General features: G+C 46.0%; 3 non-coding genes across 3 annotated transcripts; all 3 read right to left on the bottom strand.

Moving 5' to 3' along the window:
- Positions 1–2,208: 2,208 nt before the first annotated feature.
- Positions 2,209–2,280, bottom strand: trnae-cuc (transfer RNA glutamic acid (anticodon CUC)). Its single transcript has one exon. It is a non-coding gene; the product is annotated as a tRNA-Glu (tRNA).
- A 2,478-nt stretch (positions 2,281–4,758) lies between these two features.
- trnak-uuu (transfer RNA lysine (anticodon UUU)) lies at positions 4,759–4,832 on the bottom strand. The gene has a single exon. It is a non-coding gene; the product is annotated as a tRNA-Lys (tRNA).
- A 20,479-nt stretch (positions 4,833–25,311) lies between these two features.
- On the bottom strand, positions 25,312–25,383 carry trnae-cuc (transfer RNA glutamic acid (anticodon CUC)). The gene has a single exon. It is a non-coding gene; the product is annotated as a tRNA-Glu (tRNA).
- Between the last annotated feature and the right edge of the window lie 2,267 nt (positions 25,384–27,650).

The following is a 27,650-nucleotide window of genomic DNA, read 5'->3' on the forward strand; positions in this document are numbered from 1 at the left end:
AATTGCACACAGACCCCCAAGTGTGGAATTATTCCTGGGTTCCTGGTGCCATGCAGCTGCAGTGCTAGCCCTGTGTGCCATCATGGGGTTGTGATTGTGGGGGGTGGGGGAGACAATTGCAGTCCAGCAGGAAACAAAAACAGCCCACCTACTCTCCCACTGCACCCACTGTCAGAACTGGCAGGAGGTTCAGTCCTGTGGTGTGACCCAAGGCAGCGTCACGGGTGGGATCTGATTGCTGGGGGCGCTGGTGCTTCCGCAAGTTGCACGAAAACATGAACCTCTTCCCACACTCGGGCCAGCAGAAAGGCCTCTCCCGGTGTGGACACCCTGTTACTTCAGCAGGGCGGAGGAATTCCTGAAGGCCTTCCCGCACTTCGGGCAGCATAATGGCCTCCCCCTCCCACCACACGTGTGGACCAGCTTGTGCTTCAGCAGTGTGGAGGAGCGGGTAAAGCCCTTCACACACTCGGGGCAGGACAACGGCTTCTCCCCGGTGTGAACGGTCTGGTGCCTCAGCAGGGCTGAGGAATTGCTGAAGGCCTTCCTGCACTGAGGGCAACTGAACTACCTCTCCCCCATGTGGACCCACCAATGGGCCAGCAGGTCGGAGGAAAGAGCAAAGCCCTTCCTGCACTGGGGGCAGAAGAACGGCCTCTCCTCAGTGTGGACCCACTGATGTCTCAGCAGGTGGGAAGAACTGCTGAAGGCCATCTCACACTTGGGGCAGGAGAACAGCCTTCCCCGGTGTGGACCAGCTGGTGCGTCAGCAGTGCAGAGGGATCACTGAAGGCCTTCCCACACTCAGGGTAGTATAATGGCCTCTTCCCCTCTGTGGACACACTGGTGCTTCAGAACCCTTTCAAATTTCACAATATCCTTCTGATGCGAGGGAGACTAGAATTGCACACAATATTCCAAAAGTGGTCTAACCAATGTCCTGCACAGCCACAACATAACTTCCCAACTCCAATACTCAGTCAGAGGATTGTGAAAACTTTCAAAACCCACAAAAAACAAACAGGAAAGAATGGAGGGACAAACCGAAGGTTTGAGAGTCAGCTTGGAAGCATCAATGAGAAATCGGCGGACTGGGTTTATTGGGTACCCGTTCTCCTTAAATACACTATATACGTATTTCTCTTGTGCTCTTCGTAGTTTCTCTGTGCTGCAGTGTGTAGTGGCTCGTTGATATAATGTCCTGATGCAGCAACGTTTGTGGGTGTTGGGATGATTGCTTCTGTGGTTAGGTATTTGGTTTGCGTGTATTGTTTTTCTGAAGACGGTAGTTTGAAGTTCCCCTTGACTGTTCGCTCTACTGTGACATCTAAAAATGGCACTTTGTTGTTGTTCTCCTCCTCTTCAAACCAGGAGCCCCCCTCAGGCCATAGTCTCACTACTTGGAACACCAATATACAGACTAGTCAAAGGCCTCCACTGAAGACTAAAAGACCAAGTCAAAGATTCACGCCACTCCATTTACTCCATCCAAGAATTCCTGAACACCAAAGACACTAAGATAGAAGAGGATGCAATAATGATGTCCTTTGACATAACAGCCCTGCTCACATCCATTAACATCAACTTGGCCAAAGAAAACTGAAGACACTACTCGAAGAACCAAAGACACAAATACAGCACCAACTACATCAGCAAAGATACCACTGTCAACCTCGTTAACTGTGCCTTACCTCCCACTTCATATTCAGCAACAAGCCCTACAAACAATTCAACGAAACACCCATGAAACTACCAGTATCAGGATTCCCAGCAGAAGCAATAATGCAGAGACTCGAACAAACAGCCCTTCCAAGGATCCAACCCAAACTTTGGGTCCGCTACAGCGATGACGCTTTTGTCATCAAAAAATGAAACAAATGAGAGGAAACCTACAACACCATCAACAATATCCTTACTGGCATAAAATTCACAAAAGAGGAGAACAACAACTAAGTGCCATTTCTAGATGTCACAGTAGAGCGAACAGTCAATGGTAAATTCAAAACAGCGTCTACAGGAAAACATCACACGCGAACCAAGTATTTAACGACAGAAGTAATCATCCCTATACATACAAACAAATCTGAATCAGGACAATATTTCAACGAGCCACTAAACACTGCAGCACCCAAGAACTATAAAGATCAATAAATAACTGTACAGCCCATTTAAAAAGAACGGCTGGCAAATCAACACGCTGAAGATTGCTTCCCTGACCGGGAATTGAACGCGGGCCGCGGCGGTGAGAGCGCCGAATCCTAACCACTAGACTACCAGGGAGATACGGATGCGTTATCGTAGCTCTACTGAAAATTGCTCCGCTGCCCGGGAATCGAACCCGGGCTCCGGCAGGAAGAAGACTTTCACATGTTCATCCACCAATGTAATTTTTTGTACCCATTGCTCCCGATGCGTTTTCCACATCATTGGGGAGACTGGAGAGTCAAGTCACATCTCGGGGACACCCGCACTAATCAACCCCATCGCTCTCAGGCCCAACATTTCAAACCCCCCTCCCACTCTGCCGAGGACATGCAGGTCCTGGGCCTCCTTCACCGCCGCTAATCCCCACCCGACGTCTGGAGGAAGAACACCTCATCTTCCGCCTCTGAACACTTCAACCCCAGGGCATCAATATGGACTTCAGCAGTTTCCTCATTTCCTCTCCCCCCACCTTACCTCAGTTCCAACCTTCCAGCTCAGCACTGACCTCATGACCTGTCCTACTTGCCAATCTCCCTTCCCACCTATCCGCTAAATCCTCCCTTCTGACCTGTCACCTCCATCCCCACCACCATTCAACTATTTTACTCTTTACTACCTTCGCCCCAGCACATCCCCCACCCCCAATTGATCTCTCCACCCTGGAGGCGTCCTGCCTCTATTCCTGATGAACGGCTTTTGTCCGAAACGGCGATTTTCCTGCTCCTCGGAAGCTGTCTGACCTGATGAGCTTTTCCAGCACCACTCTGATCTAAACTCTGGCTTCCAGCATCTCCAGTCCTCACTTTTGCCGATCCAATAAACCCAGTCTGCCGATTTCTCATCAACAAATTGACACAAGCAGACACAACGTGTGCAGAAACCCTAGCCACATGACCTTATATTAAATACATCTGGTAAATGATGTCCAGACAACTCAAACCTCTCAGCATCATGGTGACCCACAAACCGACCAACAGCGGCTAATGTACCTGAAATACCCAATACAAACAACCAGCAAACGAATGTTATTTACAAAATACCATACAAGGAAATATATACATGAACTCTGCCGCACAGTTCTCTGTGGCAAGAAATGCTGGGATGAGATAAGGAAGATTTTTTCAACCAACACGAATCTACACTGACTGGACAGCCATTTACAATCACCCCTGTCAGCCCAGGATGGAAGATCCGAAGGGATTAACAGTTTTCTTATTTTCGGAAGATTCACAAATATGAGACTGGGTTTCGGTGTTTGTTCCCTTTCCACTCCCAGGGGCCGCAGTGGTTGGGCTGGTGAGTTGGGGAAAGTGAAATGTGCCCGTGAGCAGCGTGTGGGGCTATTTCAGCTTCCCCTCATCTGACAGCGCTGTGACGTGACTCTGATGTTCTCAGGGACACTTACTGACGCGAGACAGTGAAAAGAGTCTCGTTCCTGCAGATCAGGAATTCAAACCTTATGCCGGCTTCAGGACAATGAGAAAGATTAATTGGGGTGTTTGAAGAAGCTGTGAGCTGCATTTCAAACAGGTAGGTGGAGTCAGATGCGTCATCCATTGCGCCCCCAGCGTTGTGCGTACCTGACTCCGCCATGCGGCAGAGTTCTGACGTTAACACGGACATGCGCAGCAATGGGAACATTCACATTGTGAACAACCAAAGATAATCACCGTCACTGATTCCCTTCCACAGGTCCAACTTTGCGAAGCAGTATCTTTCACTGGCAAATAAAACACATTCATCCTCAGGTGCCTGCTTCATTTCGACTACGACTTCACGCCCCTCACTGTTCTAGTCTCATTTCCAAACACTTGGCTCATATCCTCAAAAGCAGCTCTGTGGGTATCTGCTTGTTCCACCCTGACAGGCAGTGGGTTGCAGATTCCCGACCAGTCCCAATGTGATTGAAATATTTCAAACCCTCCACTGATTTGCATCTTTAAAAAGACGTGGAGCAATCTCCCTTTCTTTTTAACGAAAGTTCTCAACTGTCGTCGGCAGGATTCACACCTGCGTGGGGAACCCGCAATGGATTTCATGTCCATCGCATTCACCACTCGGCCCACCAATACAGAACCACACTGACAGCTTCATTTCCCAGGTCTCTCTGCCTGTGGAGCTGAGAAAGATTGAATCATTGCAGAGTTTGTTTGAATCCAATCACTTCACAGGTTTCGAAAGGGTTAAATATCTGCAAATGGCGAGTCTTGGTGTTTCATCCCGAAAGATGAAATGGACGTTCAGTGAAAAACAAAGCCAGAACTTGCAGGAGTAACTCAGCAGGACAGGCAGCATCTATGGAAAGAGAATTAGAGACGACATTTCAGAACTCGTTTTTTCTCATCCAGGCACAGCCAAACCTGCTGACTTTCTCCATAGTTTCACTTTCTGTCACAGACTCTCAGCATTCGCAGTCATTTACGTTAGAAATTCAATCAATTCAGAAACCCCTCTGTGCTTCCTCAGTGGAGAGGATTTCCGTTTGGGAAACATTTTTCTGACACCGTTAAAAACGCGCACCTTCGCAGCCAAGAAAGCGGTAGGACTGAGAACAGTCTTTGGGTGGTCTCGAACCAGCAACCTTTCGGTTAAAAACCGAACGCGCTGACCAATTGCGCCACAGAGACAGGCCCGGGGGGGGGGGGGGGGGGGCTGCCGCACCGTCGCGTTGAGGAAGCTACTATTCAATTCATAAATCAACCTGCCCCGCCCAGAATTACCATTGTCTTCTATCAGTTTTACTTTTCCATAATAAAGCCTGGGACATTCATTGTGGAGACATGGGGACAGTCTGATCCCACCATCTGCAGGCACATCCATGTCACGAGGAACTGGCCCTTCTACACCAGGGCCATCGCCCTGCGAGCCTTTTAGTGTATTGCCTATTCCTAAACTTTCTCATTGGTCCCGAGCCGAGAAGGGGTTTGAATTCCTGATGTGCAGAGAATTCTTTCAATGTCTCAGATCAGTTCATGTCCAGAGAATCTCCCGGCGTCTTAAACAAGGGGACGTGTCTGGACTGTCTCTGCTCAGTCGAACAGTTCATCCTTCGTTCTCCTCGAATTCCACTTCCCAAAGAGTTTCCAAAGATGCACAAAGCTGGAGACTGGGATTTCTGTTTTACTTCCTGAACATTTTTCCACCTGCTAACTGACAATATTTTGCCCAAAACTCTTCCCCATTGTAACACTTGTATCATGTCCAGGGATGAGGAATTTGAAATTAGTGGAGACATTTCCCAAGTTTGGGAATGTTCTCTTTGGAGCAAAGAAGGTTAACTGGAGATTCCCAGGGGCTGTTGGCAATGATGGAGCAGAAGTGGTGGAAATTGGCAGATTAATGATCCGAAGAACCTATTGCCACTGACTAGGGTCAGTTACCAGAGGACAGGGATTGAAGTTCTTTAATGGAAAGCAGCATTTGTGTAGAACAAACACAGCGAATACTGCAGGAAGCCAACGGTCGAGCAGCATCTGTGGAAAGGTAAACAGAGCCGACGTTTTGAGTGTGCTACGGTTTTTTTTCAGAACTCAGTGTTTTGCCTCTTCCCGAAGTTGGTCCAGGTCTGTGTCTCAATTGGCAAACACATGGAAAGTGCAGTTCCGCAATGTGAAGTTATAGCCTTTGCTGTTTTAAAAAAAGCAGTGCATTGTTTAAATGATGATATATTGGAATGTGGAGAAAGTGAGGACTAGAGGTGAAAGTCGAAAAATGTGGCACTGGAAAAGCAAAACAGGTCAGGCAGCATCTAAGGAGCAGGACAGTGAACGTTTCGGGCACAAACCCTTCATCAGGAATGATGTATGGATGTACAAAGGGGTCTCAGAGTCCCTCCACACCAGTCAATGCCAGTTGTCGGGCAGATGCAGCTGGCAATGAGCAAGGCAAGTGGTATATTACGAAAAGGAAATGAGTTCAGAAATGGGGTCATTGAACATATTCAAGGCTAAGTTCATCTGAGTTTTGAACAACAAAGAAGTGGATGGTTATGGGGGGGGAGGTACGAAAATGGTTTTAAGACCAGTACATGTCAGTCACAGAGTCAGACAGCACTGAACAGACCCTTCATCCAACTAGTCCATGCTGAGTATGTTCTCAAACGAAACTCGTCCCACCTACCAATGTGTTTGGCCCATAAAGCTTCGAACCTTTCGTATTCATGTACTTATCCAAATGTCTTTTAAACGTTGTAACTATACATGTATCAAATCATGAGGGGCATGGATAGGATAAATAGACGAAGTTTTTTCCCTGGGCTGGGGGAATCCAGAACGAGACGGCATGGGTTTCGGGTTAGAGGGGAAAGATATAAAAGAGATCTAAGGGGCAACTTTTTCACGCAGAGGATTGTACGTTTATTGAATGAACTGCCAGAAGAAGTGGTGAAGGCTAGTAAGATTGCAACATTTAAAAGGCATTTGGTTAGGAATATGAATAGGAAGGGTTTGGAGGGATATGGGGCCGTGTGCTGTCAGGTGGGACTAGATTGGGTTGGGATAGTTGGTCGGCATGGGCAAGTTGCACCAAACAGTCTGTTTCTGTGCTGTGCACCTCTCTGACTCCATGATTTCCTCTGGACATTCATTCTGCACTCAGACCGCTCTCTTAAAAAAAAATCCTTGTCCTGTCTTTATAAAATCTTTTTCTACTCACCTCAAAATAATTTCTCCCTGATCTTTAAACCCCCAGCTGTTCACCTCATCCGTATCCCTCATGATTTTATAATCCTCTATCAGGTCATCTCTCAATCTCCTATGTTCCAGTGAGAAAAGTTCCAGCCTATCCACCCTAGATGTAGGTGTATTCATATCTAGTTATGAAGTGTTTAATGCTGGTGCAGGCTGGAAAGATCAAGTGGTCTACTGCTCCCAATTTATCCTGGCTGTTACGTTTCTCAGCCCCATTCTCCCATTTTCTCCTCGCAACTGTCAATCCTTGATACTCTATCTCAGTGTTAAACATACTCAGTGACCTGGCCTCCACAGCTTTCTGTGACAGTGAATTCCATAGATTCACCACTCTCTGGCTGAATAACTTTCTCCTAATCTCCATTCTCCCTTAATGCTGACGCTATGCCCATGGGTATTAGTCTCTCCTCCTAATGAAAGCATCTTCCCAATGTCCACTCTGTCCAGGCTGTACAATATTATGTACGTTTCAGTTAGATCCCCCTTGAATGTGGGCCTGTTAATCAGCATGAACCAAACCCTTCAGGGTGAGGACAGCCGGGATTAGATTCAACAAAGTGAGAATGGAGGGAGAGGGTGTAGGATGGAGATTTTCAGCTTTTAGGGAATAAGAGAGGAAAGAAAGTTTGATATAAATTATACATGATCAGATGATTCGATGGGCCAAGGAGTGGCGGATGGAGTTTAATTTAAACAAATATGAGCTGTTGCATTTTGATGAGGCAAATCAGGGCAGGACCTATGTGGTGAATGGTAAGTTCCTGGGGAGTGTTGGTGAACAAAGAAACCTTGGAAAGCAGGTTCATAGTTCTTTGAAAGTGGAATTGCAAGTCGATAGGATAGCAAAGAAGGCGTTTGGTACGCTCTCTTTTATTGGTCAGAACACTGAGTATAGGAGTTTGGAGGTAATGTTGTGGCTGCACAGGACATTGGAAAGGCCACTTTTGGAATACCGTACTCAGTTCTGGTTTCCCTGCTGTTGGAAAGGTGTTGTGAAACTTGAAAGGGTTCGGAAAAGATTCAGGAGGTTGTTGCAAGAGTTAGAGGGTTTGAGCTACAGGGAGAGACTGAATAGGCTGGGGCTGTATTCCCTGGAGCGTCTGTGACCATTCGACGTTTATAAGGGGAATGTATAGGGTGAATAACGGAGATATTTTCCCCAGGATATGGGAGTCCTGAAGTAGAGAGTATAAGTTTGAAGTGAGGGGAGAAGACTTTAAAGGGACCTGAGGGGCAGCATTTTCATGCAGAGGGTGATGTATGTATGAAACGAGCTGCCAGAGGAAATGGTGGAGGCTGGTACAATTACAATATTTAAAGGCATCTAGATGGGTATATGAATAGGAAGCGTTTCTAGAGGGTTATGGGCCAAATGCTGGCAAATGGGACGAGATTAATCTTGGATATCTTGTTGGCACGGACGAGTTGGACGAAGGGTCTTTTTCCGTGCTGCATGACTCTAATGATCTTTGGCGAAAGCAGAAGTGTCGTTGTGAAGAGTGGACTTTCAGAAGCAGTTTTCAAAGATGTTTTGCCCTTACGAGGAGCAGAAATCTTCCGTTTGTGAGATAGCAGCTGGGTGAGTGAGCACATCCAGGATTTTGTTAGAAAGTGGGAATTTATTGCACTGTGGGGATGAAGTGCTTTATGTTTTCCCGACAGTAAGTACAGTGTGCTGCGCGGGGAGCCTAGTGAAGGGTTAGGTACGTTTTTGTTTTAAACTGCTCATTTCTGTCAGGCTCCAACATTGTAGTTCCAATGCTGTCAATCACGAGAAATGATTAAGCATTGAGATAACACACATACAAGAGGGCCGGGTGGGATTTGTCTTTCCGTTTGTGGAAGATTTGACATTCTGGGTGCTGTGATCTGGACAAACATAGCTGCAGTATATCATTGAATCCCTACAGTGCGGAAGCAGGCCATTCAGGCCATCAAGCCCACACTGAGCCCTCCAAAAACATAACACCCAGACACACCTCCCAACCACTCCACCATCACCACCCCATCAGGTCTTTTCTGCTGGTGGGTGAGACTAGGCTGCAAGATTAGTGGGGAGTAGATTTCGGACAGAGATGAGGAGGAGCTGCTTGTACCAGAGGGCGGTGAATCTACGGAATTCTGTGCTCAAGGAAGCAGTAGAGGCAGCTTCATTAAGACACTGTTGGATAGGTTTTTGCGTAGTAGGGGAAGTAAGGGTAGTTGGGGTAATGCAAGTAGGAGGAGCTGAGATGATTGATAGATCAGCCATGAATTTAATGAATGGCGGAGCAGGGTCGAAGGGTCAAATAGCCTACTTCTTTTATTACTTTGAAACTATAACCCTGCGTTTCCCCTGGCTAACCCACCTAACCTGCACATCCCTGGACACTGGGCAATTTAGCATGGCCAATCCAAATCAAGGCCAGTGAGAAATGTAGTGATGTGGAAACCAAACACCAGAGAATGATAGAAAGGGACAAGGAGAATAAATGTACTAGCAATCAAAACTGGATTCTAACCATCACAAAAAATAAAACTAAAAGCTCAGTATGTGAATGTGTGCTGCATTGTAATAGAAGCGAATCAATAGACTGCACCAGTTGAAGAGAATAATTATGATCTGAGACTCCTTACAGAGATATGGCTTCAGAATGTCAAGGATTGGATCCGGAATATCGAGGGGATACGTGGCATTCAAGTCGAGTGGGAAGCTCAGTAAAGGTAGAGGGTGGGCACTGCTAATCAAAGAACTGATAACATGGTAGTCTGGTGTCAGCTCGGATTACAGGTCCTGATTTCTCTGTCCTCTGATCTCCCTGTTCCCACATAGCTAGATGTTGTCTGTTCTCAGATCTGCTTGATTTCTGCTGAAGCTTTGACCCCCTTTTACATCTTCTGGAGCAATGTAATATTCTGAGCCTCCTGGAAATGACACCTTAGCTATACACCTCCTGATTGTACAAACCTATATATGGTTATCTCTCAATATGCTAGGCTCCGTTGGAAAAATATCCCAGCTTCTTCTTAACTCAAACCCTCCATTACCAGCAACATTCTGGTAAAGTCTGGAATATTGAATTGTATCAAATCACATCAATGTACTGTCTGAAACAATCTGGCTGTGTTCTTGCCTGAGATATTGAGAGTCCCTGGTGTAAGTAATTACGAATGCAATAATTTTGGTCCCAGAATTGGACAATCATTTTGCAACAAAGGGGTCTACTCTGATAAGGAGATAGTTGTCATTTCTAGAGTAAGTGAACAGTTTGTAGATTAGGGAGATGAAGTTCCAGACACTTGGGAAGGGCAAGAAATGACTGCGATAAATAAGACAAAGAACTGTGGATGCTGGAAATCTGAAACAAAAACTGAGAACACTGGAAAACCTCAGCAGGACTGGAAGCATCTGTGTAGAGGAAGCAGCGTGAACGTTTCGAGTCCAACAACTCCTCTTCAGGATTCTGAAATAGTTTGTGAGAACCCCTTAAGTCATTTGCCCAGCTTTAAGACCATAATACACAGGAGCAGGATGAGGCCATTTGGCCCATCGAGTCTGCTCCACCAGTCGATCATGGCTGATATGTTTCTCCATCTCATTCTGCTGCCCTCTCCTCATAACCCTTGACCCCTTACTAATCAAGAACCTATCTCTGTCTTAAATGCCCTCAATGACTCGGCATCCTCAACTCTTCTCCGAGTGGAAACATCATCTCCACATCCACATTATCCAGTCTAGAGTAGCACAGCGCTGCCTGACTCACTCTGATCTCCAGCATTTGTTGTTTTCAGGAAGAATTCCAGCATCTACAACAATGCGCTTCTAAATTTTGTACCCAGTTGGTTAGCTCTCCCTGATTCCCGTGAGATTTAACCTTACTCAACAATCCACTGTGTGGTACAATTAACAAAGTTCCCACTCCCCACCTATTTTGTACGCATAGGTAGCACGATGGATCAGTGGTGAGCACTGCTGCTTCACAGCACCAAGCACCGCGTTCGATTCCAACTTTGGGGCGACTGTCTGTGATGAGTTTGCACGTTCTCCCTGGCGTGTCTGCATGGGTTTCCTCCGGGTGGTCTGGTTTTCTCCCAAAATGTAAAAATGTTCTGATGAATTGGCCGAACTAAACGACCCCACAGTGTGCAGGTCAGGAGTAAATGTAGAATAATGGAATAGGGCAATTCGTCTGGGTGGGTTACACTTTGGACAGGCGGTGTGGACCTGTTGGGCTGAATGGCGTGTTTCCACATTGTAGGAATTCTACGTGGCATTCCCCCATTTCCAGAGTCTCAGAACTCTTGGCTTTTCCCATGGACAGTTTGGGGTAGGGAAACAATGTCTTTCACGGGAAGAAGTTTCGGTGAGAGTGAAGCTAAAAGTAAACGCAGTGCAGTACTTTAACTGTTTACCCCGGTATACCAGAAGCTCAGGGGTGACCTTACAGACGTTTATAGAATCATGAGAGGCATGGGTAGGGTAAATAGACAAGGTCATTTCCCAGAGATGGGAGAAATCCAGAACAGGAGGGGAGTATTTTTGGGGTGAGGGAGGCAAGTGTAAGGAATGATCTGCCGGAGGAAGTAGTGGATGGAGGTCCAATTGTAACATTTAAAAGGCATCTGCATGGGTGTATGAATGGGAAGAGTTCAGAGGGATATGGGCCAAGTGCTGGCAATAGAGACGAGATTAATTTAGACTATCTGGTCGCCACGGATGAGTTGGACCGAAGGACCTGTTTTTGTGCTGTGTATCTCTATGACTCTGGGTTGCCCGTAATGTTTGCCATGCCTGCATGTTCAGTTTCTGTCTGGTGTCGGCGCCAATGCCTTGATATCTCATTTCCTCCACCTCCTCACTTCCACCTCCCCAGATGTTAACCATTTCGTGTCTGGTTGTTTCTCAAGAAGCTGCATTGAAGGTTCATCCTGAATTGACACTTTTGATTTTGCTTCCCAAAAGCAGACTTATTCACTCCTACATATCGTGAAAGATAGTAACTTTCAGGTGGGGGTATCCAAAATTCAGAGGTGTCTGTCTTGATGTTTTCACTTTTCGGTCTCTGTAAGATCCTGAATCAGTACCATCGGGAGAATTAGCTTGAGCGGAGTGAGAATAGAGGGGTGAGAGGGGGTGGGATGGTGCTTTCAATTTTGTGGAAAAAGAAAAGAATGTTCTGCGGAAAGTAGAATTGCTTGTTTGGAATTTCTAACCTGGACTGACAGTGATGATTTTTGTAATCTCTTTTTACAGATTATTTGAAGATCTGAAGACGGAAGTTTCAGAATCAATAGCTGAAGGGCTTTGCCTGAAACATTGACTCTGCTGCTCCTCAGATGCTGCCTAATCTGCTGTGCTTTTCCAGCATTGCACTTTGACTCTGACTCTCCAGCATTTGCAGTCCTCAATTTCACGTCAATGTCTGACAGTCACTGAATGCATCGGGACTATAACAAGTATCGACTATGATTCTGTGAGAAGGAACCAAGCGTTTTGGTTCCTGTTTCAGTACGTTTTCAGCATCAGTGAGACTGGAAGAGAGACCCTATTGTTGCAGCACTCTGATTGTGGAGCTAGTAAACGTTATAGAGACAGGGAAGAGGAATTCACAGCAGGGAGGTGCTGTACACGCGTTTGTGTGCAGTTGTAGTTTCGGTCATGGAGAAACCCAAGAAATCCCGTCCCGTGGAGAAACCGTGGAAGTGTGGCGACTGTGGGAAAGGCTTCCGTTTCCCATCTGACCTGGAGACTCATGGGTGCAGTCACACCTGAGAGAGGCTCTTCTCCTGCTCTGAGTGCAGAAAGGGCTTCAGCAATTCCTCCCGCCTGCTGAGCCATCAGCGGGTCCACATTAGGGAGAGACCCTTCAGCTGCCCTGAGTGCGGGAAGACCTTCAGCAATTCCTCTGTACTGCAGAGGTACCAGCGGGTCCACACAGACGATAGGCCTCTCCCCTGCCCCGAGTGCGGAAAGGGATTCAGCAATTCCTCTTGCCTGCAGAGGCACCAGCGGGTCCACACAGGCGAGAGGCCATTCGCCCGCCCCGAATGCGGGAAGGCCTTCAGCTATTCCTCCGTCCTGCTGACCCACCGCCGGGTCCACATATTAGAGAAGCCCTTCACCTGCTCCAAGTGCGGGAAACCCTTCAACGATACCTCTGCCCTGCTGAGGCACCAGCGGGTCCACACCGGGGAAACGCCGTTCTCCTGCCTGAAGTGCGGGAAGGGATTTACCCAGGCATCCCATCTTCGGGTCCATACGGGGGAGAGGCCCTTCCCCTGCCCAGAGTTCGGGAAGGCCTTCAGCAATTCCTCCCATCTGCTGAGGCACAGGCGGGGCCATACCAGGGAGAGGCAGTTCACCTGCCCCGAGTGCAGGCGGAGGTTCTCATCATTCTGCACCTTGCAGAAGCACCAGTGGGCACACCAGTGCTCCCAACAATCTGATTCTGCTGGTGAAACTGCTGTGCATCACTGCGAGGACTGAACCCCTGCCCATTCTGACAATGCTTATAGTGGGAGAGTCGGTCGGATTTTTTTGTTTTATGCCGTCGTGCTCCCCCGCCCCCGCAACTTTGCTTCCAGTGGGCGCTACTGCTCGTTGAGACCAAGAGCTGTTCTCTCTAGTGTTTTCTGTCCAGTTAAAGAATTATTGGCTCTGTCTGGGAACGAGCTCCAGCCTGTAAGAAATAGCTGAATACTTCAGCGTGTCCATTCGCATTCAGCAGTGACTTTGAAATTAAATTTACGTTATGTGCCTGTGAACAACTCATCATCGAAGGATTGCCCAACAGTTGGCAATCCATTGTTGGGAACTGTTTGCTTGAATTGCGAATTTTCAAAATTCTCTTCATTAATTTACACCTTAAATTTCTGTCCATGAGATGGTGGAGGACTTGATCAAAAGGCTTAAATCATTGCTATTAACTGGATTAACTTGTTTAACTTTGACCTAGTAAATTTGCGGTATTCGTAATTGTTTGTTTTTGTTTAAATTATAATTCTGGTGTGCAAGATCTGTTCATCAAGTGTGGTCCTCTTGATGAAACTGCTGTGGGTCGCTCCTAGGACTGAGCCCCTGTGCATTCTGACAGTGTGTGTGTGTGCAGTGGGAGAGTCAGTGGGCTTTTTTGTTTTATGCCCTTGCCCCGCCCTGCCCCGCCGCCAACTTTGCTTCCATTGGGCGTTGCTGCTTGTTGAGCCCAGGAGCTGTCCTCTCTAGATTCTACTGTCAGTTATAGAATTGTTGGCTCTTTCTGGGAATGAGTCCCAGCCTGTAACAAATGGCTGAATACTTTGGGGTGTCTATTCACATTCAGTAGTGACTTTTAAATTAGATTTACAGTTACATGTCTACGAAAAACTCAAAGTCCAAGGATTGCACAAAGGCTTGGCAATCCATTGTTGGAAACTGCCTGTTTGACTTGGTAAGTTTTTTAAAAAAATTCTTTCTTAATTTGCCACTTAAGTTTCTGCCTCTGAGAAGGTGGGGAACATGATCAAAGGGTTTAAATCATTGCTATTAATTAGATTACCTTCTTTAACTTTGCCCTAGCAAAGTTGCTGTATTTATAATTGTTAGTTTTTGTTTAAATTATAATGTTGACGTGCAGGATCTGTTCTTCATCAAGTCTGGTTAGGAACAGTTGAGAAATTGAGGGACATTGCATGTTTTAATTTCACTGTGTTGTGAATCTGGTGACATTAACTCTCATTTGTATTGGGTTGCTTACGCTTAGTTGCAATGTCTTTCACCCCAACTATTCACTATGGTCGTGAGTTCCACAGTCTCACCACACTCTGAGGATTTTAATGAAATCCTGAGAACAGAACTGGAAGGGAAAATGTTGACGAGGGCAGAATATAGGGTCTTAACTGCAAACGCCAGGAAGACATTCGACAAAGTAAGACCATGACAACGTAGGGACAAATAAGGAATTTGACAGCAATGAAGAGGTCATACGTCAGAGTTCAAGATAATGGTCGTGACAAAAAGAAAAAGTGCTCTGCTGATATTGGATATTGTAATTAAGCAAGTTTCTAGATGCTGTAGTTGGTTGAATACGATAACGTAAGAGATGAAATAACCAAAACCACTCATGTAATTTGATGTCGGTAACCATAAAGCAAGTGGATGCTATTGACGAATATAGGTCAATTGCATGCAAGTAGGCCATTCAGGCCATCGAGTCAACATTGACTGACCGTCCCACCCAGACCCATTTCGTTACCCTATCTCTGTAACCCTGCATCTCCCATGGTCAATCTACCCTCACCTGCACATCATTTGGACTGTGGGAGGAGGCCAGAGCACCAGAGGAAACCCACGCAGACACAAGGGGAGAATGTGCAAACTCCACACAGACAGTCGGCCCGAGGGTGGGATCAAACCCAGATCACTGATGCCGTGAGGCAGCAGTGCTAACCACCGTGCCACCACCACATGCTGCTATCTAAAAAAGTGAATTTCAAAGACTCGGGAACACTTGAGAGAAAAACAAAACTCTCCTATCTTAAATGAGAGGCTAGTCTCTGGCTAGAAATGAATGGACATTACATTTACATCTCCATATGTTATACAGCTTCATCAGATCATTTGTTTCTTCTAAACTCAAACTGATACAAGCCCAGCCTGACATCCCCTTGTCCCCGATTAGAAGTTGAGTAAATCAGTGACCTCACTGGCATGATACAGGATGCCCTCAATCCAAGGTGACCTTAACTGTCTAATCTCTTGACGCCCACGCCACCATGTGGTCAGCCGCAACTCAGCCCTGAACGAGAGCAGAGGGACTGAATAAACAGCAGTGAGGTGGACATTGCATTCCCAGAGAATATTGTTCAAGTGAGAAAGTTGTGCAGCTCACATTCGTATCATTGCAGGGACCATGTCTCCTGTCATTTAAATATCTTAGATCCCAATAACAGTCTAGTTTTGTTGTACATTGTGTGTTTTACCTGATTTTCTGTTGCTGTCATTCCCATTAGGGTGTGTGAATTCAGTATCGGATAGTAGTCTCAGTTCTGAATTATCCTTGAGGATTGGTGTAGAACGTACTAAGTGTTAGTCATAATGGAAGAAGCTCTACTGTTTATTTAACCCTTTGCTGTCATTGTCCTGGGACTCAATGAATGGGGAAGTGTACAGGGAGTTTTACTCTTTATCTAACCCAATGCTCTCTCTGTCTTGACAGTGTTTGTTGGGGACAGTGTTGATGTAGCTTCACTTTCAATTTAAGAGTAGAGGAAGCTTTATTCTGATTGTAATCCCATGCTGTCCTTATCCTGGGAGTGTGAGATGGCATCTGTAATTGAAGTGAATGCAGACTTGGCTGTGGGAGTGAAGGGTACTTCTACCTGAGCACACCCATCTTTGAGATTGCTGTGCTAATCAAGACAATCTCAGACACCTTCATTCACTTTTCCAACCAACCAAAGGGTGGTTAAGGATGGTATAAATGCTGGCATTGCCAGCGATGCCCACACCCCATGCATGAATAAATACTTTTTGTTTAAATGTTACATTCACGTTCCAAACCCTCTAATGTATGATTACTTACATGGAAAATTCCGGTCTGTTTGGAATATCATTTTAAAACATAGGAATGTGTCAACCATGTAGAAATATAACAAGAACAACAAATGGAGAAGTTAACAGGGAATGAGCAGGACCAGAATGCTGAGTCAGCCTGACCCCCATGGCTGAGAGAGTTCTGCCAGATGTTAAAGTTACACCAGTGCCTTTTACTCTTGCAGCTTTCCCAAAAGTTTGTCCCTGATGTAAGATCCTTCAATGACCCAAAGAACTAACTGTTTTTTATCTCCATAGCTGCTGCCAGACTTGCTGGGTAATTCCAGCCCTTCTGCTTTATTCTTTTCATAGGAGTTGAGCTCCCCTAAGTCAGTGTAATGAAGAACTGCAGATGCTGGAGATCTGAAACACAAAAACGCATACATTTCTGGAGAAACTCAATAGGACTGGAAGCACAAGTGGAGAGAGAAGCAGAGTTAGCATTTCAAGTGCTGTAACCCTTCTTCACAACTGTTCTGGACTCAGGCCAGGATATTGACTCTGTTTCTTTCTCTCTCTCTCCACCAGTGTTGCCAGACTGGCTGAGTTTCTCCAGCAATTTCTGTTCTGACACTTTCACAAGGTTGATGTTTGTTATCCATCCCTAAGTGCAAGGTGTCCTGCTTGTGCCAATTCAGAGGGCAATTTAAGAATCAACCACATTGCTGTGGGTCTGGAGTCAATGTAAGCCAGACCAGGTAAGGATGGCAGTTTTCCTCCGGAAAGGACATTGGTGAACATGGGTTTTTATGACTATTGACGTCAGTGCCATCGATACCATACTGAGACTAACTTTGTGTTCCCCATTTATGATTTGAATTATTCACTTCTCACCTCTTGTTGTGGTGGGATTTGAACTCATGTTCCCTGGATTACTCATCCTGTGACATTATGTCTATACTGTTGCTTCCCATCCTTTGCTATTTTGTGTTTTGCTCTTTACGTCTTTTTCCTCTGATGTTTGGGAAATTGAACCTGTTTAAAAGATAGCACTAAACCTGCCCCTTTGACCAAGTCTTTGGTCACCTGTCCTAATCTGTGCTCCGGTCTCGTGATTTTTAAAGGAATTCTCATTATGTTCACGCGAAGCACTTTGAGATAGTTAACTGTACCACAGGTATTATTTGAATGCAGCTTGTACCCCTATCTTAATATCTTAAAATAGAGGGTCATATTTTAAAAGTCGAAGACAGAAATGAGGATGATTTCTTTTCTTTCTGAGGGTTTTGTGTCTTCCTCAAAAGGCAGTGAATTCAAAGTCTTCAAGGCAGAGGTAGATAGGTTCTTGCTAACGAAGTGGGTGACAGATTGTCGGGGATGTGTAGGAATGTAGAGCTGAGGTTGTATTCAGATCAGCCATGATCTTATTGAATGTTGCAGCAGGCTCGAAGGGCCGAGTGGCCTACTCCCGCCCATTGTATGTCTGTATCAAGCAGTCTGTGTCTCCCCTCTTATAGCTATGAACTGGGTCATTCCTTTCCAATATTGCCGCTTGGAGACAGTTAATTGAACACCAGGTGGCCTCCTATTGGGAGCAGGCACATTGTAGCAATTGCAGTATTTCTTGTGTTAATTTTGTTGTTTCTTACTCAATGTTGCTGAGAATCATCTAAATAAAAACCAAAACACTTCTATAGTTATGGCACCAATGGAAGTGTTGGTTTGGATTGTTGAATTAGCCATTCCCATCTTTTCCAGACTTCTGTATTTAAAGCCTTTGAGTCTGGTTTCTACCCCTGAAACAGTTCTTATCAAGGTCATATTTGACATCCTTTGTAACGGTGACAGGGATGAACATTGCCTCGTCGACCTGCGGACAGCCTTGATCAGAGTTAATGACAGTACTGACCCTCTCCAATATCGCTGTATGCTCTGGGAGGGTCTGCTTTTAGCGTCTTCCGTTCTTATTTGTTTTACCGTAGCTACTGGTGTTGGCATCTATACTGATGATATCCAACTGTGCCTGAACACCACTTCTCTCCTGACTCCTCTGTCATTCATAATTTATCAATAATTTCATCTGAATGCCTGCCCAATTTCCAGCATTGGATAACCATAAACATTCCCTTAGTTAAAGTTTGTGAAGTGTGAAGCCATTGGTTTAGTCCCCAAGTTCGACCTGACCCCCGCCCCTCCCCGCCTCCAACCCCAGTAACTCTGTTGACAGCCTTCATGTCACATTTAAACTAGGATCGATAGATTCGTGAACAGCCGGGGGATGAACAGTTACAGGAAAAGGGCCGGAAAGTGGATGTGGGGAATGCCAGATCAGCCACGATCCTACTGAATGGAGGAGCAGGCTCAAGAGGCTGAATGGCGTATTCCTGTTCCTATTTCTTATGGTTCCCGAGCCCTTACCTCTGATACAGGGCCATGGCTTCAGTATGTGCCATTACTGAGAGTGCTGATGTTCCCTTGTGTAATATCAACAACTTAGCAGCTGCTGAAACCTCTTGCTCCTTTGTTACCTCTAAACACAATATGCCAATGTGTTCTGTGGAGGCGATGGCCGACTTTATTGTCATCAGACCATTCACCCAGGTAATGTTCTGGGGACTTGGGTTCAAAACCTGCCACGGCAGATGGTGGATTCTGAATTCAATATAAATCTGGAATTAAGAGTCTAATGATGAAATCGTTGTGGTTTGTTGTAAAAGCTTATCTGTTTTCCTGCTGTCCAAACCCCTGTGGGGTTGTTTTCATTGGAGAAAAGAAGGTTTAGGGGTGACTTGATAGAGGTGTACAAGATGATCAGGGGTTTAGATAGGATTGACCGTGAGAACCTTTTTCCACGTATGGAGTCAGCTATTACGAGGGGGCATAGCTTTAAATTAAGGGGTGGTAGGTATAGGACAGATGTTAGGGGTAGGTTCTTTACTCAGCGAGTCGTGAGTTCATGGAATGCCCTGCCAGTAGCAGTGGTGGACTCTCCCTCTTTATGGGCATGTAAGCGGGCAGATAGGCATATGGAGGATAGTGGGATAGTGTAGGTTAAATGGGCTTGGATCAGCGCAACATCGAGGGCCAAAGGGCCTGTACTGCGTTGTATTCTTCTATGCTCTATGTTCTATGTTCCAAACCTGGTCTGATCTACATGTGATTCAGATCCACTGTCAGCTGGTTGAATCTTCACTGCACTTTCAATCAAAACCTCCAGGCGGAGGTTCACTCTCACCTCCCTACTTTTGTACTCCGTTTAAAGGCCAATCTCCCTTTTGACTTCCCTATTACTCACTGAACTTCGATGAAGAGTTCATGTCATCCTTACCACCGGCATTCTAATCAACTGTCTCTACTGCAGTCTTGGCAATAGTACATTCACTTTACTTATCCAAGTAATTCATATACATGTTGTAAATAATTTTTGCCCCAGCACTGATCCCTGTGGCACGTTGCTAGTTCTAAGTTGCGATCCTGAACATGCCCCTTATCCCTCCTGTATCATTGGTTAGCCAATCATCTATCCATACGATTAGACTGTTTCCAATATCATGTGCATATCATTGGCTCTGCCAGCAAGTCTTGCCAAACTGTACTTGAAAAAGTGGTGGTGAGCTACCTCTTAAATTACTTCACAAATATGATGTGGTCTATAATAAAGTTTCAGGAGCGAGTTCCAGGATTTTGATCAATAACATCGAAGCAATGCGTATATGTCACAGTTGGAATGTTGTGTTCACACTTATCTCCTCTTGCTGGTTGAAGTGATGGAGTGGAAGTTGCTCTTGAAGAGCCGCCACTCATGTCATCAAGCCAGACAGATCGATTGTGGCCAGAGACTCTGCTATTTTGACTTCTCATCAATCTACATTCTTCCATCCAAGTTTTAGTCACATCAAACTGCCACGCAATGCTGTTATGGCCACAGTAATCTATAATAACGTGAAGATCGCTGGGATGATTTTCGACATCCGACTGCAATATAAACACAGATCATTGTTTCCAGTTTTTGTGGAACAAAAGACATCATATTAGTGGACAATTACAGTTAGTGCAAACACAGCTATCCATCGATATATATTAATTCTGATCACTTCAATGGCCAAATTTCAATTCAGAAACCAAGTGCACTCGGCTGCTTGTAACATAGACAACATGACAAAGTGGCTCATAGTAGGAGAAATGGGACATTGAGGAAGAGTGAAATGTTTGCTTTTGGTTACCTCCACAATTGTTAGAAAAACAGGTTGAAAGGATTCTTAAAAGGTGGCTGAAGTAATAATGTGGCAGCACACTTCAGACAGCACAAAGTGGAAGATCACTTTCTAGTGGAAGAAAAAGACATATCTTATTTCTGAAAGAACTGGGAAACAGAAGAGAGAATGAAATCTGACTTGAGAGCTGTTTCCTATTTGTTGAGGATGGTGTTTCATCACAGTCTTGGTTTAGAGCATAAGCTCTTCATCAGGAATAAAGGGTAGTCCAAGGGGGCTGAGAGATAAATGGGAAGGAAGTGGGGCTGGAGGAAAGGCAGCTAGGAGTGCAATAGGTAGATGGAGGTAGGGATTAATGGTAATAGGTCAGAGATGAGGATGGAGCAGATAGGTGAGAAGCAAGGTGGACAGGTATGACTGGTCAAGAGGTTGGTGTCGAATTGGAAGGTTGGATCTGGGACAAGGTGGGGGAGAGGAAATGAGGAAACTAATGAAATATACATTGATACCATGTAGTTGGAGGGTCCCAAGTCAGAAGGCGAGGTGTTTTTCCGACAAGCGTCAGGTAGCAAGGGTTTGGCAGCGGAGGAGGCCCAGGACCTGCATGTCCTTGGCGGAATGGGAGGGGGAGTTAAAGCGTTCAGCCACAGGGCGTCGGTCGTTTAGTTTTATTGTCCCAGAGCTGTTCCCTGAAACGTTCCGGGAGTTGGCGTCCAGTTTCCCCAATGTGGATGAGACCATATTGCAAGCAATGGACATAATCTTATAAATAGATTGCATAAATCTTAGCCTGCCAGAGTTCTTTTCTTTAATTAAATTAATGAAAATTTTAACTAAATTGGGTGACTGCATGAAACGGTTTGTTGGTCAGATTTGAATCATCACTCCCAAATAAGACAATGCCATGAATATCAGTGAACTGCTCTTTTTGTAAAAAACCACAAGTTCTTGATGTATTTTCACAACTTACTGGTATTCACATCTGCACATTCAATGTCAAACTCTGACATCAGAAATGAAATTACACCATTAATTTTGACTTTCAATATTCGAAGAAGCAAATTAATAGCACACAGTCAATACCCAGTCTGAATAATATGAAATTAAATTTAACCAAAAAAAACATAAAACCAAGCTGGGAGATAAGAAATGGGGGAAGGGCATAAAGCAAGAAATGCAGCATCATAGAAGGTGCTCCTCCAGGGAGTGTATTTTACCAACTACTGCTGCTAAATATAAACACTCTGATATGATCCTCCGGTTTTAATGTAAACCATAGCCCTATACAGTAGGTACCATTTAAATGAGTTAAAAATACAAGCCTTGAGCAAATCCAGCCTCCAGCCTTACCCCCCGCTTCTTGGAGCTTGGACCTTCCTCAAGCTCCGGCGGGTCGTTGAACTCCTGGGCTCCAGCTGCAACTCCTCCACTGAAGAAGCTTTGGGAAGCAGATGCAAAGGCAACATACAGAACAGAGCACCATTGTAAATGAAAGCAGCTTACGGAGACATTGGGCAATAGCATCACATGGTTTTTACCCATTGACCTCTGGGTTATGTGCCCAGCACACTCACGCAGCACTACTCTGCTTCTGGGCTCCCAGTAGCTGGATTGTGGATCAGTTTAAAGTAGGTCCTATATCTCTGACAACATCGGTACACAAGGCAATGAAGAAAGGTTTCAGCACACTGGCCTTCATCAATTAGAGAGCCGAGTATAGATGTTGGCAAGTTATGTTGTAGTTATACAGGACGTTGATGAGGTTGCACCTGGAATATTGTGATCATTTTTGGTTCCCTTGGTGTTCTGACTTCTGACGTCTTCAACTCTGTGTTTATCTTGAACTTGATGGGATACTTTGTCTAACTTAGCATGTTTAAACAGTATCGCTCAGATGATTCATTTGAAACTTTTCAGGAAGTGAGCTCAATAAGATTGAACTATTCAAATTTACTTGCACTCTATTTTAAAATTACATCAGGACCAGAAGTCAAAGACACGTACAGCATGGAAACAGGTCCTTCGGTCCAACTTGTCCATGCTGACCTGATATCCTAAATTAATCTAGTCCCATTTGACAGCACCTGACCCATATACTCTGGCAGCTCATTTCATATATGTACCACCCCCTGCATGAAGACGTTGTCCCTTTAATATATTTCGCCTCACACCCTAAATCTATGCCCTCTAGTTCTGGACTCCCCCACCCCAGAGAAAAGACCTTGTCTATTACCCTGTCCATGCCCCTCAAGATTTTGTAACCTCTATTAGGTCACTCCTCTGCCTCCGATGCTTCAGTGAAAACAGCTCCAGCCTATTCAGCCTCTCCCTGGAGCTCAAACCCTACAACCCCCAGCATCATTTCCATAAATCGTTTCTCATGGAGAAGTCAACGCTTCAGTCCTGAAGAAGGGTTAATACCCAAAACGCTGACTACTCCACATGCTGGTGCTGCCTGGCTTGCTGTATTCTCCCAACCTCCTGCTTGCAACTTCGGGTTGCAATGTGTAGTGGCTCAGTGGTTACCACTGCAGCATCACAGCGCCCCGGATCCAGGTTTGATTCCAGCCTTGAATGGCTGTCTGTGAGGAGTTTGCACATTCTCCCAGTGTCTGCATGGGTTTTCTCTGGGTGATCCTGTCTTCTTACATAAACCAAATATGTGCAGGTCATGTGGATTGGCCATGCTTAATTGCCCATAGAGTTAGGTACATTAGTTAGAGGGAAATGGGTCTGGATGGGTTACTCTTCGGAGGGTCGGTGTGGACTTGTTGGGACAAATGGCCTGTTTCCTGTCGCTAATCTCATCTGCACTAATTTTGTCTCTAACGAATGGCAGAGTAGACTGGACGGGCCCAATAGCCTAACTTCTGCTGAAGGACACACAGGTGTTTCAGCAGGATGGAGGAATTGCTGAAGGCCTTCCTGCACTCAGGTCAGCAGAATGGCCTCCCCCCAGCACCCGTGTGGGCCAGCTGGTGCTGGAGGATCGGATAAAGCCCTTCCCACACTCGGGGCTTCTCCCCAGTGTGAACGGAGTGGTGCCTCAGCAGGTCTGAGGAATTGCTGAAGGCCTTCCTGCACTTAGGGCAACTGAACGACCTCTCTCCCATGTGGACCCACCAATGGGCCAGCAGATCAGAGGAAAGAGCAAATCCCTTCCTGCACTCGGGGCAGAAGAACGGCCTCTCCTCAGCGTGGACCCACTGGTGTCTGAACAGGTGGGAAGAACTGCTGAAGGCCATCTCGCACTTGGGGCTGGAGAACAGCCTTCCCCGGTGTGGATCAACTGGTGCGTCAGCAGGGCAGAGGAATCACTGAAGGCCTTATTACACTCAGGGCAGCAGAAGGGCCTCTTCCCCTCTGTGGACCCACTGGTGCTTCAGAACCCTTTCAATTCTCACAGTATCCTTCCGATGGGAGCGAGACCAGAATTGCACACAATATTCCAAAAGTGGTCAACCAATGTCCTCTACAGCCACAACATAACTTTCCAACTCCAATACTCAGTCAGGAGATTGGGAAAGCTTTCAAAACCCACAAAAAACAAACAGGAAAGAATGGAGGGACAAACCGAATTTTTGAGAGTCAGCTTGGCAGCATCAATGAGAAATCGGCGGACTGGGTCTATTGGGTACCCGTTCTCCTTAAATACACTATATACGTATTTCTCTTGTGCTCTTCGTAGTTTCTCTGTGCTGCAGTGTGTAGTGGCTCGTTGATATAATGCCCTGATGCAGCAACGTTTGTGGGTGTTGGGACGATTGCCTCTGTGGTTAGGTATTTGGTTTGTGTGTGTTGTTTTTCTGTCGACGCTAGTTTGAAGTTCCCCATTGACTGTTCGCTCTACTGTGACATCTAGGAATGGCACTTTGTTGTTGTTCTCCTTTTCAAACCAGGAGCCCCCCTCAGGTCCACAGTCTCACCATTTGGAACACCAATATACAGACTAGTCAAAGGCCTCCACTGAAGACTAAAACACCAAGTCGAAGATTCACGCCACTCCATTTACTCCATCCAAGAATTCCTGAACACCAAAGACACTAAGATAAAAGAGGATGAATAATGATGTCCTTTGACATAACAACCCTGTTCACATCCATTAACATCAACGTGGCCAAAGAAAACTGAAGACACTACTCGAAGAACCAAAGACACAAACACAGCACCAACTTCATCAGCAAAGATAGCACTGTCAACCTCGTGGAACTGTGCCTTACCACCCACTTCATATTCAGTAACAAGCCCTACAAACAAATCAACGAAATACCCATGAAACCACCAGTATCAGGATTCCCAGCAGAAGCAATAATGCAGAGACTCGAACAAACAGCCCTTCCAACGATCCAACCCAAACTTTGGGTCCGCTACAGCGAATGACACTTTTGTCATCAAAAAATGAAACAAATTAGAGGAAACCTACAACACCATCAACAGTATCCTCACTGACATAAAATTCACAAAAGAGGAGAACAACAACAAAGTGCCATTTCTCGATGTCTCAGTAGAGCGAATTCAAAACAGCGTCTACAGGAAAACAACTCACACGAACCAAGAACTTAACTACAGAAGCAATCATCCCTACACATACAAAAAAATCTGAATCAGGACAGTATTTCAACGAGCAACTACACACCGCAGTACCCAGGAACGAGTATAAATAATTGCACAGCGCATTTAAGAAGAATGGATAGCCTGCACCCCTGGAAACAGCTTCCCTGATTGGGAATCGAACCCAGGCCGTGGCGGTGAGAGCACCGAATCCTAACCACTAGACCACCAGGGAAATGCGGTTGCATGCTGTCAGCTCTACTAAAAATTACTTCCCTGCCCGGAAATCGAACCTCGGCCGCAGTCGTCAGCAAGCTTTCACCTGTGCATCCAACAATGTCATTTCTTGTATCCAGTGCTCCCGATGCGGTCTCCTCTACATTGGGGACGCTGGACACTCCTCGCAGTGTCAAGTCACGGCGCTTGAGGGGATATATCCAGGACACCCGCAACAATCAACCCCATCGCTCTATGGCCCAACATTTCAACACCCCCCCCCCCACCCCCCACCCCCCACTCTGCCGAGGACATGCAGGTACTGGGCCTCCTCCATCGCCGTTCCCTCCCCACCCGATGCCTGGAGGAAGAACGCCCCATCTTCCGCCTCGGATAAATTCACTCCCAGGCCGTCAATGTGGACTTCACCAGTTTCCTCATTTTCCCTCCCCCACCTTACTTCAGTTCCAAACTTCCGCTATCCTCATGATCTGTCCTACCTGCCAATCTCCCTGCCAATCTATCCGCTCTACCCTCCTCTCTGACATGTCACCTCCATCCCCACCCCCATTCACCTATTGTACTCTTTGCTACCTTCGGCCCAGCACACCCACACCCCCAATTTATCTCTCCACCCTGGAGGCGTCCTGTCTCTATTCCTGATGAAGGGCTTTTGCCCGAAACGTCGATTTTCCTGCTCCTCGGAAGCTCTCTGACCTGCTGTGCTTTTCCAGCACCACTCTGATCTAAACTCTGGTATCCAGCATCTGCAGTCCGCACTTTTGCCTACCCAATAAACCCAGGGTGTCGATTTCACATCAACAAACTGACACAAGCAGACACAACGTGTGCAGAAACCCTAGCCACATTACTTTACATAAAAGACATCTAGGAAATTATGTCCAGACAACTCAACGCTCTCAGCATCATGGTAGCCCACAAACCTACCAACACACTTAAACAGTCGCTAATGAACCTGGAATACCCGATACAAACAACCAGCAGACAAATGTTATTTACAAAATACCATACAAGGAAATATATACACGAACTCTGCCGCACTGTTCTCTGTGGCAAGAAATGCTGGGAGGAGATAAGGAAGATTTTTTTCAGCTAAAACGAATCGGCACTGACTGGACAGCCATTTAAAGTCAACGCTTTCAGCCCAGGATGGAAGATCCAACGGGATGAACAGATTTCTTATTTCCTGAAGATTTACAAAGCTGAGACTGGGTTTTGGTGTTTGTTCCCTTTCCACTCCCAGGAGCTGCAGTGGTTGGGGCGGTGAGTTGGGGAAAGTGAAATGTGTCCATGAGCAGCGTGTGGGGCTATTTCAGCTTCCCCTCCTCTGACAGCGCTGTGGCTTGACTCCGATGTTCTCAGGGACATTGACTGACGCGAGACAGTGAAAAGATTTTCATTCCTGCAGATCAGGAATTCAAACCGTATGCTGGCTTCAGGACAATGAGAAAGATTAATTGGGGTGTGTGAAGAAGCTGTGAGCTGCATTTCAAACACGTAGGTGGAGTCAGATGCGTCATCCATTGCGCCCCGGCCCTGTGCGTACCTGACGCCACCATGCTGCAGAGTTCTGACGTTAACACGGACATGCGCAGCATTGGGAACATTCACAATAGCCAAAGATAATCACCATCACTGCTTCCCTTCCATCGTCCCAACTTTGTGAAACAGTATCTTTCACTGGCAAATAAAACACCTTCGTCCTCAGGTGCCTGCTTCATTTCGATCACGACTTCACGCCCCTCACTGTTCTCGTCTCATTTCCAAACACTTGGCGCATAGCCTCAAAAGTAGCCCTGTGGGTATCTGATTGTTCCACCCTGACAGGCAGTGGGTTGCAGATTTCCAACCCCTCCACTGATTTGAATCTTCAATAAGAAACCTGGGAACTGTCTTCCTTTCTTTTTGACGACATTTCTCAACTGTAGTCGGCAAGGTTCACACCTGTGTGGGGAAATCGCAATCGATCTCAAATCCATCGTATTAACCAGTCGACCGACAAATAAAGAACCACACTGACAGCTTCATTTCTCAGGTCTCTCTGCTTGTGGAGCTGAGAAAGAGTGAGTTATTGCTGGGTGTGTTTGAATACAATCACTTCACAGGTTTCGAAAGGGGAACATATCTGCACATGGCGAGTCTGGTTGTTTCATCACGAAAGATGAAATAAATTTTCAGTTAAAAGCAAAAACAGAAATTCCAGGAGCAACTCCGCATCGGTGGAAAGAGAATCAGAGACAATATTTCAGAACTCTGTTTTCTCCC

This window comes from Chiloscyllium plagiosum, unplaced genomic scaffold, assembly GCF_037043375.1.
Source record: "Chiloscyllium plagiosum isolate Xiang-an unplaced genomic scaffold, Cpla_swu_hap1 HiC_scaffold_27, whole genome shotgun sequence".
NCBI lineage: Eukaryota > Metazoa > Chordata > Chondrichthyes > Orectolobiformes > Hemiscylliidae > Chiloscyllium > Chiloscyllium plagiosum.